Source organism: Leucopleurus acutus (assembly GCF_964270905.1).
Source record: "Leucopleurus acutus genome assembly, chromosome: 13".
NCBI classification, from domain to species: domain Eukaryota; kingdom Metazoa; phylum Chordata; class Mammalia; order Artiodactyla; family Delphinidae; genus Leucopleurus; species Leucopleurus acutus.
In genome coordinates this window covers 83,552,214-83,566,604 of record NC_139155.1, presented here as the reverse complement: position 1 = coordinate 83,566,604, position 14,391 = coordinate 83,552,214, and the positions used below count along the sequence as shown (strand labels likewise).

General features: G+C 50.1%; 1 protein-coding gene across 1 annotated transcript in view; it reads left to right on the top strand.

The window, feature by feature from the left end:
* Positions 1-14,391, top strand: part of PITPNM2 (phosphatidylinositol transfer protein membrane associated 2) — a 143,891-nt gene that overhangs the window by 96,926 nt on the left and 32,574 nt on the right. The gene's annotated exons all lie outside the window — the stretch shown is intronic.

The following is a 14,391-nucleotide window of genomic DNA, read 5'->3' as shown; positions in this document are numbered from 1 at the left end:
TGAGACCCTGGTAGGGTCTTGAGGAGAGTCAGGATGGGATGGACTGTATTTTCTTGTGCATCCTCCTTGCGGTGCCCATGAAGAACTAGGGCAGGGTGGGGCTTGGTCTCTGACCATTCAGTTGCTCCGGAATCTGTGTCTTCAAAGAGCATTCCAGTTGGTTCCTGGGATCGGCAAGTTTGGGAAACATGGTTTTAGGCTCATGGGGAACTGTAGGCAGTTTCTCAGAGCTAAAGGGCTTTAATGCTCCACTGGGACACCTAGAAAGCACTGGGCCTGTGCGCCATTGGGCTGTAGCTTTTGCAGAAGGTGCTGTGGGAGTGCAGAGCCTTGGGGTGTCATGAGTAGGGTTGGCTTAGGGGGTAGAACCAGGGACACTGGCTCTTAAAACTCCTAACATGGGGTGGGTCCCCCTCCAGATTTCAGGCCAGCCCTGTGGGGCTATGAGCAGGCTGCACAACACCAGCTTTTTTTTTTTTTTTGAAACAAGCAAACAAAAATTATAATTTTCAGCTGATGGCTGACAGGCCCTGAATAAGCTGGCTCGGAGCCTCGGTGCTGAAATCTCGCACCCAGTCGACTCTGAGAGGAGGTTTGCTGGTTGGGTGGGCTGGCTAAGTCGAAAGAACCTTTTCCAGGCAGAAATCTATGCAAGGGCCATGCTACCTGCCTGAGAGCCTCAGATGCTCCATCAGTATGTGTTAAACACAGGAATTAACAAAAGATGGAAATACGAGAACTGAGAGCTGGCCACTGGCTTAGCCATGCAGAGGTCATTGATGGACTTGACCGATGCAGTTTCAGGGATGTGGTGAGCTTGAAAGGATGCTGGAAGGTGAGAGGGTGGAAGCCGCAAGAAGAGCTAAGTCTTGAGAGGATTTTTGCTGTAAAGGGGAGCAGAGAAATGGGAGGGTTCCAAGAGGAGGAAGTGGGGTGTCGAGAGCTGTGGGATCGAATCTCTGTGTTGTACAGAGACTGAATCTCTGTGTTGTACAGAGACTGTACCTGAAACTTACAGAATGTTATACGTCAATTATAACTCAAAAAAAATGAGCTTAAAAAAGAGAGATGGAGCTATGGGGTTTTTGTTTGGTTTTCGTAAATATGGGACCTATTACCAGCATGTCTGCATGCCGATGGGGCTGGGGCCTGCAGTGAAGAGGCAGAAACTGATAGAGGAGAGTTAACTTAGAAGAAGGTTCTTTTTTTCCTGCTTTTAATATTTATTTATTTATTTATTTATTTATTTATTTATTTTTTCTTCTGGCCGCACTACGTGGTATGCAGAATCTTAGTTCCCCGACCAGGGATCGAACCCGTGCTCCTACATTGGAAACGCAGAGTCTTAACCACTGGACCACCAGGGAAGTCCGGATTTTTATTTATATTTAAAATTAAGGGCTTCCCTGGTGGCTCAGTGGTTAAGAATCCGCCTGCGAATGCAAGGGACACGGGTTCGAGCTCTGGTCCGGGAAGATCCCACGTGCTGTGGAGCAACTAAGCCCGTGCACCATAACTACTGAGCCCACGTGCCACAACTACTGAAGCCCGCATACCTAGAGCCCGTGCTTCGCAACAAGAGAAGCCACCGCAATGAGAAGCCCGCGCACCGCAACGAAGAGTAGCCCCCTCTCGCCACAATTAGAGAAAGCCCACGCGCAGCAATGAAGACCCAACGCAGTCAATAAATAAATAAATAAATAAATAAATTTATTAAAAATAAATAAATTAAAAAGTGTAGTTGATTTACAACATTATATTGGTTTCAGGTGTACAACATAGTGATTCAATATTTTATTGATTATACTCCATTTAAAGTTATTATAAAATTTTGGGTATATTCCCTGTGCTGTACAATATATCCTTGTAGCTTATTTATTTTATAAATAAATAATGATAGTAGTTTGTACCTCTTATAAATAAATAAGTATAGTAGTTTATACCTCTAATCTCCTACCTCCATCTTGCCCCTCCCCACTTCCCTCTCTCCACTGGTAACTGCTAGTTTGTTCTTTGTATCTGTGAGTGTGTTTCTGTCTTGTTGTATTCATTCATTGATTTTATTTTTTAGATTCCACATATAAGTGACAACATACAGTATTTGTCTTTCTCTGTCTGACTTATTTCACTAAGCATAATACCGTCCAAGTCTATCCATGAGGTTGCAAATGGCAAAATTTCATTCTTTTTTTATAGCTGAGTAGTATTCTATTGTGTGTGTATGTGTGTGTGTGTGTGTGTGTGTGTGTGTGTGTGTGTGTACCTCACATCTTCTTTATCCATTCGTCTGTTGATGGACACTTAGGTTGCGTCCATATCTTGGCTATTGTAAATAATGCTACTGTGAACATTGGGGTGTGTGTATGTTTTTGAATTAATGTTTTCATTTTCTTCGGATATATACCCAGGACTGGAATTGCTGGATCATATGGTAGTTCTATTTTTAGTTTTTTGAGGAACCTCCATACTGTTTTCCACAGTGGCTGCACCAATTTACATTCCCATCAACAGTGTAGGAGGGTTCCCTTTTCTCCACATTCTCTCCAACACTTGTTATTTGTGGCCTTTTTGATGATAGCCATTCTGACAGGCGTGAGGTGATGTCTCTTTGTGGTTTTGATTTGCATTTGTCTGATGATTAGCAATGTTGAGCACCTGTTCATGTGCCTGTTGGCCATCTGTATGGCTTCTTATTCAGTTCTTCTGCCCATCAGGAGAAGTTTCTTAAATGATACGAATGGGACTCAGTGCTCGAGAGGTCGACCTCCCATGGGAGCCAAGACATTTTTCTGTTGTAGCAGGAGCAGTAGGTGCAGGTGGGTTGGTGGATTCCACGGTGGGAATTTGAGGGAATAAAGAAGAACAATCGGGGAGAAGGTCTAAAATAGCCGGGGTGGGGGAGTGCAGGCGCAGAATCAGTGGGGTGGGGTTGCCGGGTGCTGGGCCCACCGAGGTGTCCACCAAAACCTGGAGGCCAGGCTGGCCCGAGAAGTGAGCACTTGGCCCCAGTAGCTGTGATTGTCCCCGATGTGTATTTTATGTTGTCAGTATCAACATCGTCATCATCATACAAGGCATCATCCCCGGTTTTGGTGAAAATCTCCGCTCTGGCTCTTATTACTGCCTTTTCTTATTAACTCTGGTGCCCCAAAGCCTCTATTTCCCGGGGGATTCATGAGCGGAGATGCTTTGGGGCCCGGCCTGTGGCAGAGCCCCTGCCCGTGATGGATGGTGTGCTGAACACTAGCTTAACCACAGCCCCCCCAACTTGGAGGTGCTCCCTGCTTCCAGGCATCTGGAGGAGTGGGTTCTCCCTCCTTCTGCCCCAGTAGCCGGGGGACATTCTCCCCTAAGGGGCGCTCATTTCAACGTGCTCCTGCAGGCCCAGACACAGACCTTAGGTGGGCAGATGCGTGTACTGCTGACATAGGGCAGTGGCCTGGGTGTTGCTGCGGTGGTAGCACCCACGGAAGGCAACCGGGAGCCAGAACCCCTGAGCCAACCCCAGGTGACCGCTGTGCGAGCCACAGCTCAGAGCCAGACGGTCAGGCCCAGGTCCCTCTGGGTCTGTGTTTCCATTCTGACCCCGAAGCATCCAGGGGCATTCTGTTTGGACGGCCCTGCCTCGTTTGAGCTGTATTCGTTGCTAAGTGTGGGAGCAGCGCCCTGGAGGCCAGTGTGGTGATGGCCTCACCGGCAGTAACCAGCAGGGTCCCCAAAGGGCAACAAGGAGTGCGGGCGGTTGTGAGTTCCGCCTGCTGCCCTCTCGTGCTCGTCTTGGAGGATCTGGGTCCGTTTTCATTTCCTCACCTGCAAATCTCCTCTCCTTTTTCTCCCGACAAGCGGGGCTGGAGCTGGCAGGCCCGGCGAGGGAGTAGGAGTCATGAAACTGGGGCACCGCTGATCACCCTTGGCTTGCGGCTGTCTTTCAGGAGGGCACTAGCCCTCTCGGGATCCGCTTTGCTCTCTGCGCCGTAGAGATAAGAGGTTCTCCCTGCTAAGCCCCCTGGCTGCCGTTTCAGTGGGATGTTACACATGACATGCCACATAACCCTCAAGCATTTCCCAAGGGTCCCACCCCTGCCACCCAGCGTTCCCAGCCCTGCAGAGAACTGCACGCTCTGCGCTGCCCCCAGCTGGGCCCTGCCCCGCGGGGGCTGATGACTGAGTCCTGCAGTGGCTTGGCAGTCGTCCCCAGGTTGGCACTGCGGGTGAACAACCATGAGATTTACAACCTTTCCTGGGATGTCAGTGACTGCAGGGGTGCCCAGGGGCTCCGTGGGGACCCTTTCAGGGCTCAGGCTGGTGGGGGAGGTGCCGTGTCCTCCTCTTATAAGGTTACAGGACACGGACGGGGTCTGTGTCCCCCCCAGCTCTTCACACCTGTGAAATCCAGGCGTCAGTCTCCCCATTTATAAAGTGAGGGTTGAACTGGGAGGGGGCGGGGGTCCTGTACTGTTTCCTCCCAAGAAACCTTGGCGGAAGTCCAGTGTCTAACAGATAAAGGTGCGACTACTGTGGGGGGGCAGGGATTGGAGACCCCCCAGCCCCCCACCCCTGTCCCTTCCAGCTCAGACTTTCATGGGGGTGTGTCTGCTCCTGCTTTTACCCCCAGGGGACAGGCAGCTAATCACTGCTGACTTCATACACACACTCCCTACGCCCCGGCCTGCCCCAGATCCCCGGGGCGCAAGGAACTGCCCCTTCCCCTCTACCCCCTCCCACTCATCTGGAGCCCGCCTTCCCTAGAGACAGATGGTAGGAGGGGAGGTATTGGGCGTGGGGAGCTGCCCACACGGGGGTAGATGAATTTCTTTTAACATCACCCACTTTGGTCCCTGATAGGGGACAGTAGGTTTGGGAAGCAGAGAGCAGAAGAAGGGGGCTTTCCTAGAGACAGCAGAAGAGAGACCCATGGGAGCCAGATGGGATGTTCTGAATGTGCCAGAGACCCCAGAGTCTGCCTGGGCCCCTCCTGTCCCCAGCAGGTGCCTTCCCCACGATTGCAAACATCTAGGCAGGCTCCCCTGGCCTGGCTTGAACGAGCTTCCAGACCTAATGGCCAGAATGCAACTGAATTGTGTTTGGATGGATTCCATCCTCTGTTGTCTCTGCACAGCCTCACTCGTAAATTCCATCTGTGACGTCAAACCCCGGCTCATCACGGAAAAACAGATTAGGTTCTGTAAACTCAATTCTCATGCTTTCCCTCCCAGTCAGGGTGTCTCGCCGTGGCCTCCACTCAGAGCAGCCATCTTGCCTTCCTACCTGCCCACCCTTCTGAGCCAAATCCTAATAATCACCCCCATCTTCACTGATGACCCCCGGCGGGGGGTCCCTGAAGACCTTTGGGACCCAGCTGGGGAGGCCCCGAGAAGTGTCCTGCCCTTGAGTCCTTGGGCAGAAGCAGATGCTCTCGGTCAACTGCAGGCCCCTTTTCTCTGTCTTCCCACGTGGGTTCCGGTGGGACAGGCTGCTTGAGGAGGAGTCGGGTCACCCCTCCCCGCCCCTACTCTGCCCAGCGTCCAAGCCAGGGCTCCGGGCCCAGCAGGGTGCAGCCTGGGCCGCGCACCTTGTCCAGGGCTGGTCCCTCCCCACCCCGTGGCCTCCCGGATCGCCATGCCAGGTGGCCCCCACTCTGACTTCTTCTCGCCCTTCTGTTCCCTCAAAGACACCGATGAACATGGGGGCTGGGGGTCCTTTCTAGCGTCATGAATACATGGGTTCTGGAAGCCCAAGGCTTTTTTAGAGACAGATACCAGGGACTTCCCTGGTGGCGCAGTGGATGGGACTCCGTGCTCCCAATGCAGGGGGCCTGGGTTCGATCCCTGAGGAGGGAACTAGATCCCACGTGCATGCCGCAACGAGGAGTTCTCATGCCACAACTAAAGAGCCCGCCTTCCCAAACTAAGACCTGGTGCAACCAAATAAATAAATAAATATTTAAAATAAAATAAAAAAAAAAAATTAAGAGACAGATACCATACCTGAGGCCCTCTAGGGGGTCTGTCCCTGTTCTCCCTGGGGAGAGATGGGAGGGTGGTTTGTGTGCGGTGGTCACACAGACTCCTTGCCTGGCTTCCCGCGCACAAGGGCTTCTGCAGACTTTATTTCTTTCTTCCCTCTCATTATTCCAGCCCCAAAAGCTTCCCTGTGGAAGGAATTAAAATATAATTCTGTCTAACCCATCACGACTCCAGCGGGGACGGAGATGAGACGTGTGTCTGTCTTGTGAGCCCAGGCAGCAGGGGTGGGTGTAATAAGATTGTCTGAGGGTTCAGCTGCTGGGTGAGGATGCTCAGGGGACAGGCAGATGCCAAGTCACGCTGCCTTCTCTCATTAGGGGGCTGGTGGCTGCCTGTGCCCCCCTGGCTTCAGACTCAGCCGGGAAGGAAACAAGGGGACTCTCGTGCCCTAACCAGGTCCGCATTCTGGCTGCAAAGCTCACCAGGACCTCCCAAGGGGCCTTTCGTCCCTCGGACGTTGGTGCCCTGGGTGCTGGGCTGTCTTCCCCTGATGCCAGTGCATGTAGTGTCTGCACCTGTACCTGCCCCTGGCAGCCCAGCCTGGGAGCCTACAGGCCCTGTTCCCCAGGCACCTGTCTTCCAGACCTTGCTCAGCACAGCAGCACCTCCTAATTGCTAGCTGAGTGTTGGTTGGAACCGGACTAAGCGTTTTATGTGCACTATCTCATTTAATCCACAAGGCAGCCCAGCGGGGTAGGTGCCATTCTCACCTCTGTTTTGTAGAAGATCAAATGAAAGATCAAAGAGATTAAGCAACTTGCCCATGGTCACTGCTGGGAGGTGGCAGGTCTGGCTGACTCAAAGTCCATCATTTTCACAACTACACAGACTGCCCTTCTCAGACCGGTTATACACATACGGCTCACACTCTGTTGCTGCTGCCTTGTGAAAAATCGCGTAATAGAGAAAAGTGCAAGTAAAAGTTGCCCAGAATTGCATCAATCTGAGATAACCCTCTCCAGCGTCCAGTGAACATTTTTTTCAGATTCTGTACAGATACGTACAGAGTGGTAATAACTTTTTTTAAAAAAATGGGTGGTACTCTACGTTCATTTTAAAAATAAAAAATCAAATTTAATTTTACTTGAATTTAACCAAAGATAAATCACCTACTTGCATGTATCTAAAATGAAACAGAAGGGAATTTTTAAACTTCAGAAAAACATTTCTTCATCATAAGTGATAATAGTTCCTAACAGGTTAAAGTTAAGGTGAGAAAAGAGGGAAACAAGCTTAACAGCTTTATTAGATATAATTCACATACCGTACAATTTACATTTAAAGTGTACAATTCAGTGGTTTTGGGCCTATTACATTAATCTTTAAAATTGTGATATATATTTATCTGTAACACAAAATTTTCCATTTTAACCATTTTTAAGTGTACAATTGTGAGGCATTAGTACATTTACAATATTGTACAACTATCCCCACTACTATTTCCAAAATTTTTTTATCACCGAAATTGAAACTCTATAAGTATTGAACAGTGACCCCCTATTCCCCTCTCTCCCTGGTAACCTCTAATCTACTTTCTGAGAGAAAAACTTTTAAAAGGTGAGAGTCATTAATTTTTTTAAGTAATAAAATTTATCTTTTAGGGCAGTTTTAAATTTACAGCAAAATTGAGAGGAAGGTACAGAGATTCTCCATATACTCCCTGCCCCCACACAAGCACAGCCTCCCCTATTATCAACATCCCCCTCCAGACGGTACAGTACAGCTGATGACCCTACATTGGTACATCATTATCACCTAAAGCCCATAGTTTATATTAGGGGTCACTCTTTGTGTTGTACATTCTATGAGTTTTGACAAATGTATAATGATACACATCCACCATAGGAGCGTCATACAGAATAGTTCCACTGCCCTAAAAATTCCTGCGCTTCAACTATTTATCCCTCCTTAGTTTTTTAACCTACATAATGAATCAAATTCCATGCTTCTGTTCTTCCACTCTCAATTTTTGTTAGTTATATTATTTGTGGACCTTGTTAAGGTTTTTGTATTCTATTCAATAACCATAATTGCCTTGGTTTCAAAAATATTAACTCAGTATTCACCAGTATTCCTCCATTGATGAACTTACTTTTATTTATCTTTTGGTTGGTTGGATTTTAGCATCAGGTAATTTTTAAAAGACGTTATAGATGTCTAGGCTCCTAAATGTGTGTTTCAGAATGTCTATTAACTTTATGCTTAAGGGACAACTTAGCTGGGTATAAAATTCTGGTTTACAATTTCTTTCTCTTAGAACTCTATAGATATTGCTTCACTGGTTTCTGAAATTGTCTTGCTGAGGAGGATTCTGATTGTCCTCAACCCATCTCCCTGTGCCCCCTAGTTATATGATTCTTTCTTTATCCTTTAAGCTCAATAACTTTTTTTAGGATGTCTCGGTATTCATTATACCATCAGGTTTTCCTGGACTACAGAATGGCAGTTAATCTGCAGAGTCAAGTCTTTTTTATTTCAGGGAATTTTTTCATTATATATTTGAATACTTCGCCCACCCCCGTTCTATTATTCTATTTCCTCAGAGAAGCATACTAATTATGTATATGTTGGATTTCCTCTTGCCTCCCATATCTGTCATTTTGTCTTATTAGTCTTCATTTAATCTTGTGTGAGTTCCTCAAGCCCGCCCACCATCTCTAATTGTTCACACTGTGCTTTGCCCCTTTATTCATTGCTTATGGTATGGCTTTTTAAAAAAATATCTGTGATGTATTTATTTTTCTTTCCCATTTTCCCCTGAACTCTGCTAACCAGCCTTTCAACTTTCATCTCTTCTGTCATCCAATAATTTCTTTTTTAAATTTCTATGTTTCCTTCCTTCCACTCCTCTGCCCCCACCAGTTTCTAAGAGATTATATCTGTAATTTCTCTGAGTCAGTGGAGAACTGTTTTTTCTGAAGTCTTTCTGCATTTCTGTGGCTGATTCCTCTTGTGATGCGTGTTCTTCACTTGCCCCCCACCCTTAATGCGTAGGACCCACGTGAGTTCCTTTCTGATTATTGTTCTCTAGCTACCTTCTACATAGCAACGTGTGGGAAATGCAAGGAGTGATCTGGAGCAGCCTGCAGCTGCATCTTGGGCTTATTTATTGTCTGGAAGACTCTCTTCCCAGAGCTGTTTTTTGTCCTGTGCCCAGGGATTCCAGCTCTCTCAGGTTTGGGGGTTCACAGAAAAGTTCTTTAGGCCTCTGACTCTCTGTATCATGACCAGCCCCTCACTGCCCCTTCTTCCTCCCAAGCCCCACTTCATTCATTTACCGGGAGAACTAGGCTCTGTCGTAGAAATGGCTCTCACTCCCCTTCCATTCCATAATGTAAAATTGCATCTCTGCGTGTACTCAGTTGTTCACAGCAGCCCTATTCCCGTCAGCCCCAGATTGGAAATTCCCCAAATGCCCATCAACGATGGAATGGTTAAATCAATTATGGAATATTCACCCAGTGAAATATTAGACAGCAGTGAGAGTGAGCCCTCTACAACTACATGCAACGAATTGGATGAGCCCCAGGAACACGACGTTGATCGAAAGCAGCCGGAATCAGAAGTGCGCTTACAGCCTGATCCCACATGAAACTGCGCACTCGGTGGGTCAAAGACGGTTGGAGGTTGGCAGCTCGTAGGCTTTAACCTAGTGCAAAATACAGAGCAGGCAAAAGGCAGACGGTTATCCGTGGTGGGGGAGGTGTGCCTGGGGGACGGTGCTTCTGGGTTATTAATTTTCTGTTTCTTGATCTGTTTGCTGGCTGTAGGGGTGTGTTCAGTTTGTGAAAATATCTGTACTTATGATATGTGCACATTCCTGGAGGTATGTAGTACTTCAATAAAAAGTAGAAAACGGAAGACAGGGTGATGGCTCTCCTCCCCCGGGGGCATCCACAGCCCTAGACTCCATCGTTCCATGTCTTTCAGGAGGTGGTATTTGTTCAGAGGTCCGAGGTGGCACGTGTTAGCTGTCAGCATGTTCCTGCCTCCCAGCTCAGACCTTGTGGTGTCTGGCTGGTATCCTTCATGGACTGTGGTTCGGGGCTGCAGCCATCTCCTCGTTTCTCGGCCGTGGTGACTTTTCTCTATCTTTAGCCGCTGTCTGTCGTTTTGAGAACGGAAGAGCTCCCACTGCTCTGTCTTCAACAGGAAGTCAGGATAGTTGTCGGAACCGACTAGCATAGGTGTAGAAAGAAACAGATCTGGCTTTCTTAAGTAAATAAAACGCTAGTATCTGATGAGACAAGAGACTGTTGGCCCCTTCAGAGTGATCTCCCTGAAAGACAGCCCCAAGAGGGGCCAGCGTCCCTCTCCCGAGCACTGTTCCTCTTTCTGGGAGCGACCCAAGGGGCTCACAGTGACCCAGAGAGCAGCCCTGGGGGGTGTGGGTGACCGCAGACCTTCCCCAGGGCTGCTCGGAAGGACGGCTTGGCTTCTGTGTGGAAGTGCTTGTCGGGAAACTCATGCTTTGTGGTTACACCCTGTCTGGCGAGTATGTCTTTCCTCCCCTGGGAGAGAGAATTCTTGAAGCAAGTGATGGTCTCTTGTCACCCTGCTCCCGCCCCAGCAGACCCTGAACTCCATGGGCGCGTGGGTGTGGCTGTCGTGCCTGCTGCAGGGAGCAGCTTCATCTCAGCCTTCAGCACAGCTTGCCCTGTGGAGAGTGGCCGCCGGTGGCCTCCGTGCCCCCACTGCCCTGGCCCCATCCTCCGGGGACGTGGCGAGGCGACGCTGGGGGTGTGCCAGTGGGAGGTGTCTCCGATGGGGCGGCGCGTTCCCACCTCGGGGCCTTTGTTCGTGCTGTTCCTTCTCCCAGAGTGTCCTCTTCCCACGTGCTCTGCTGAACAGAATCTCACTGATCCTGGGAAACCCAGCTCACGTCGTCTGAAAGCTCCACATTCTGTGAAGCCTTTTCCAAGTCCTTCTGGACTGAGAGACGTACACGCCCTGGCAGGGGAGCACTTCACCCGCACTCATCTCGGTGACACTGGCGATGACCCTGGACGGCAGGTGGCATTATCCCCATTTGACGTATGGAGAGACCGAGGCTCGGCGGGCACGGATCACACGGCTGGGAAACGCGTTGTCAGGTTGCGACCTCAGATCCCGGGGGGGAGCTCCACTGTGACTGCTGCACATTTTGTGTCACTCAGAGTTCTGAGTCCTCTCCTATCATTAGTCACCACGCACTTAACTATAACTAGACAGGACCGTTTATTTTGTTCTTTCCTTCTACATACCTACCTCTGTCACTCTTTGGCCCCTGTTGGGTGGAGGCACAGCTGTCTTCCTCTAGCCCAGCAGGAGATGGAAATGCAGCCTAAGCGGCGTGTTGTCTTCTGGGGGGCCGTCGTGGGGTTATTGCCCTTGGTCGGCCCTGAGCTTCGCCCGCGAGCCCAGCTCCCCCAGGACATGGGAGCCGCTGAGGGACCTCTGGGTATGTGTCCCCTCCCTGTCTCTGTGCCCTCAGGCTGCATGTGGAGATGTGGACACCCCCTGTGGGATTACAGCTCACTGGGTAGCTTGTCTTTGGGAGAAGAAAGCAGAGACTTGGGGAGGAGAGGAACGTTATCCTGTGTGTGTTCCAGACACGTGTTCACAGGGCCCCCGAAATCGAGAACCAAGCCTGTGTCTGGGTGCTGGCTCATGGTCTGAGAGTCCATCCGGGTGGAGGCTGTTGGGGGGAAATGGAAGCTTCTAAGGAAAAAGCATAGTCCGGCCCCACATCCTGCCCTGGTGCCTGGTGGGCTGGAAGAGGCAAACCAGTGGACATCTGGTCTGACGTGTGTGGGCGAGCGCGGGCAGGTCATTTACTGTGGAACCGTGAAGAGCCCAGAAGGGCAGGTTGCTTAGAGTTTCTCGAGAACATATAGAGATTGCACCTGACCTCTTTGTTAGCAGTTTAGGTGACGACGTGGACTTGCCCAGGCTCACTCTGGGTCATTGCATTATCCCTTGCCACAGAAGGAGCCCACAAAGCCATGCGGAAAAGCTTTGGAAAAATGGCCCTTATCGAACCTAGGTTTCCCCTTTCCTGTCTCCCGTCCGCATTTCATCCAGCCTCTCGCAAGCACACAGTTCTCTCTCCTTTGTTTGTGTCAGGAGGTTCCCAAATCGGGTGCCTGTCCTACCCTCTTGGGGGGGTCAGCCTGGGTGCCTCGCTGCCCCGGCTGAGCCCAGGGTCTTGTTTCCTTGTTCTGGCTGTGCCTTGAGGCTTGCGGGATCTTGCTAGGTACCCGCCAGGGATCGAACCCGTGCCCTCGGCAGCGAAAACGCAGAGTCCTAACCACTGGACTGCCAGGGACTTCCCTCAGCGTCTTGTGTCACACCCTCTTGTGGAAGGAGGTGGTGCCTTGGGGGCTCTGGACCATCACTCGTCTCTCCTGCGGCCTCAGCTTCCAGCCAGACTTGAGCTTGGACCTGTGGGTCTCAGAGGCAAGTCCAGGCAGCCTGCAGCCTCTGCTTTCTCGCCCTCCTGGACAATTTCAGTTCGGGCCCCGAACCCACGTGCCCTCTTAGCTGTTGGCTGGACCCACACCTTCAAGGAAGGTTAGAGGTGATGTTTGCACATGAGCACGGCCTCTGGAGGGTTGAGTCCTCCCCTTTGTGGTAAGCTCAGCGGTCCAGAGTTGATCAGGGAAGAGACAGGACCAGGAGGGGCAGTAACAAGCTTTCCTGGATGGCGCTGGGACAGGTTTGCTAGGGTGGAAAATTTCTCCCAGCAAGAGGCCTTCCAGATACAGTGATGTGGGACCACCACCCAGAAAGGGAGAGGCGGAGTTAGACAGGGGGCTCATGTGTCAAGGTGGCGTCGCTCAGAATCACGATGGAGAGCCTCTGGGTCACAAAACTCCCCCTTTGGGGTCTTTTATGAACTCGGGTTTGTCTCATCTATGCCTAGCAGATGTTGGGTGCAGTTTCTGGGCTATGTAAAGTAGATGAACTCTAATTGGCTAAAAAGATGTTTATCTGGACTGTATTTCAAGCAGTTGGATAAGTGAGAAGTTGAGTTTGGTGCTGGGTGTTTTGGGGGCTAATAGTCCTACCTGCTGTAAAGAAGGAAACAACATGGGGGTCACTTTAGGCTAATAACGTGGGTGCCATCCCCAGCCTCCATCTCCCTCCTTAGGTGGTTTATTGAAGAATTTCTTTCCACCTTACGTACCGAAGGTCCCAAGAGTTCTGGTACACATGCTTTTCCCAATCGCGTTAGTTATCCAGTAATGCGTTAGTGCCCAGGTGATGCTCAGGCCTCGCACACATGGTGCCCTGGGGAAGCTGCCTGCCCGTCGGCCCTTGCTTTTGTCACTTAGCCAGCATCCTGCCTCCAGTCCCTGTGAATCCTCACTGACTGCTGTCCCCGGCGTGGTCCTTCTAAACTACTATCCTGATTCTGCCACTGCCTGTCTTGGAAACCTTCACTCAGCTTCCAGTTAACAGCATCCCTTCTCTCTGGGGGTAACCAAATATATCCACAGCAAAGCCCCCACCACCTAGGGGACAGATTATGATGGGTGATTTCTTTTTCCAGATCACTGCAGGTATGCCTCCTTCAAGCATTAAGTTTTGTTTTGTTTTTTTAAATATGATTGCTTTAGGTGCAAGTGTTCATCAAATATATTGTCATCTTAAATACAAGTTACTGTGAATACATTGTTTGCTTTTATATATATATATATATATATATTTTTTTTTTTTTTTTTTTTTACTGTACACGGGCCTCTCACCGTTGTGGCCTCTCCCGTTGCAGAGCACAGGCCCCGGACGCGCAGGCTCAGTGGCCATGGCTCACGGGCCCAGCCGCTCCACGGCATGTGGGATCTTCCCGGACCGGGGCACGAACCCGCGTCCCCTGCATCGGCAGGCGGACTCTCAACCACTGCGCCACCAGGGAAGCCCTGCTTGCTTTTATTTTTTAAATAGCTTTATTGAGATGTAATTCCCATGCCACGCAATCCACCCATTTATCTGATTTTCCTCTTCTACCTCCAAGACCTAGCACAATGTCGGCAATAGAGTAGGTATCAATAAGCAGTTGGTGGTGGATTGAACTGAAACTACACCTAAGGTCACCTCTTTTGATAACTCGGGATCTCCTGCCAGGAAGCAGTGTTGCCACCTGCACCCGGTGACAGGAGCAGAACCGATTGCCCTGACGCCGGATGGTCCCAGACTGCTGATTTTTAAAATTCTCACGTCTGTTTTTCGTAGTTTTGTCTGTCCTGCCTTCTTGCCGGCCGTCATCACTTGCTGCCGTCACCGTGCCGGCCTCCAGCTACTCCACGGGGGAGCGGAGGCTGCAGGCTGTTAGAACTTTGCGTAAAACAAGAACGCGATGCTCTTGACTCTTAGGGGATGCGAT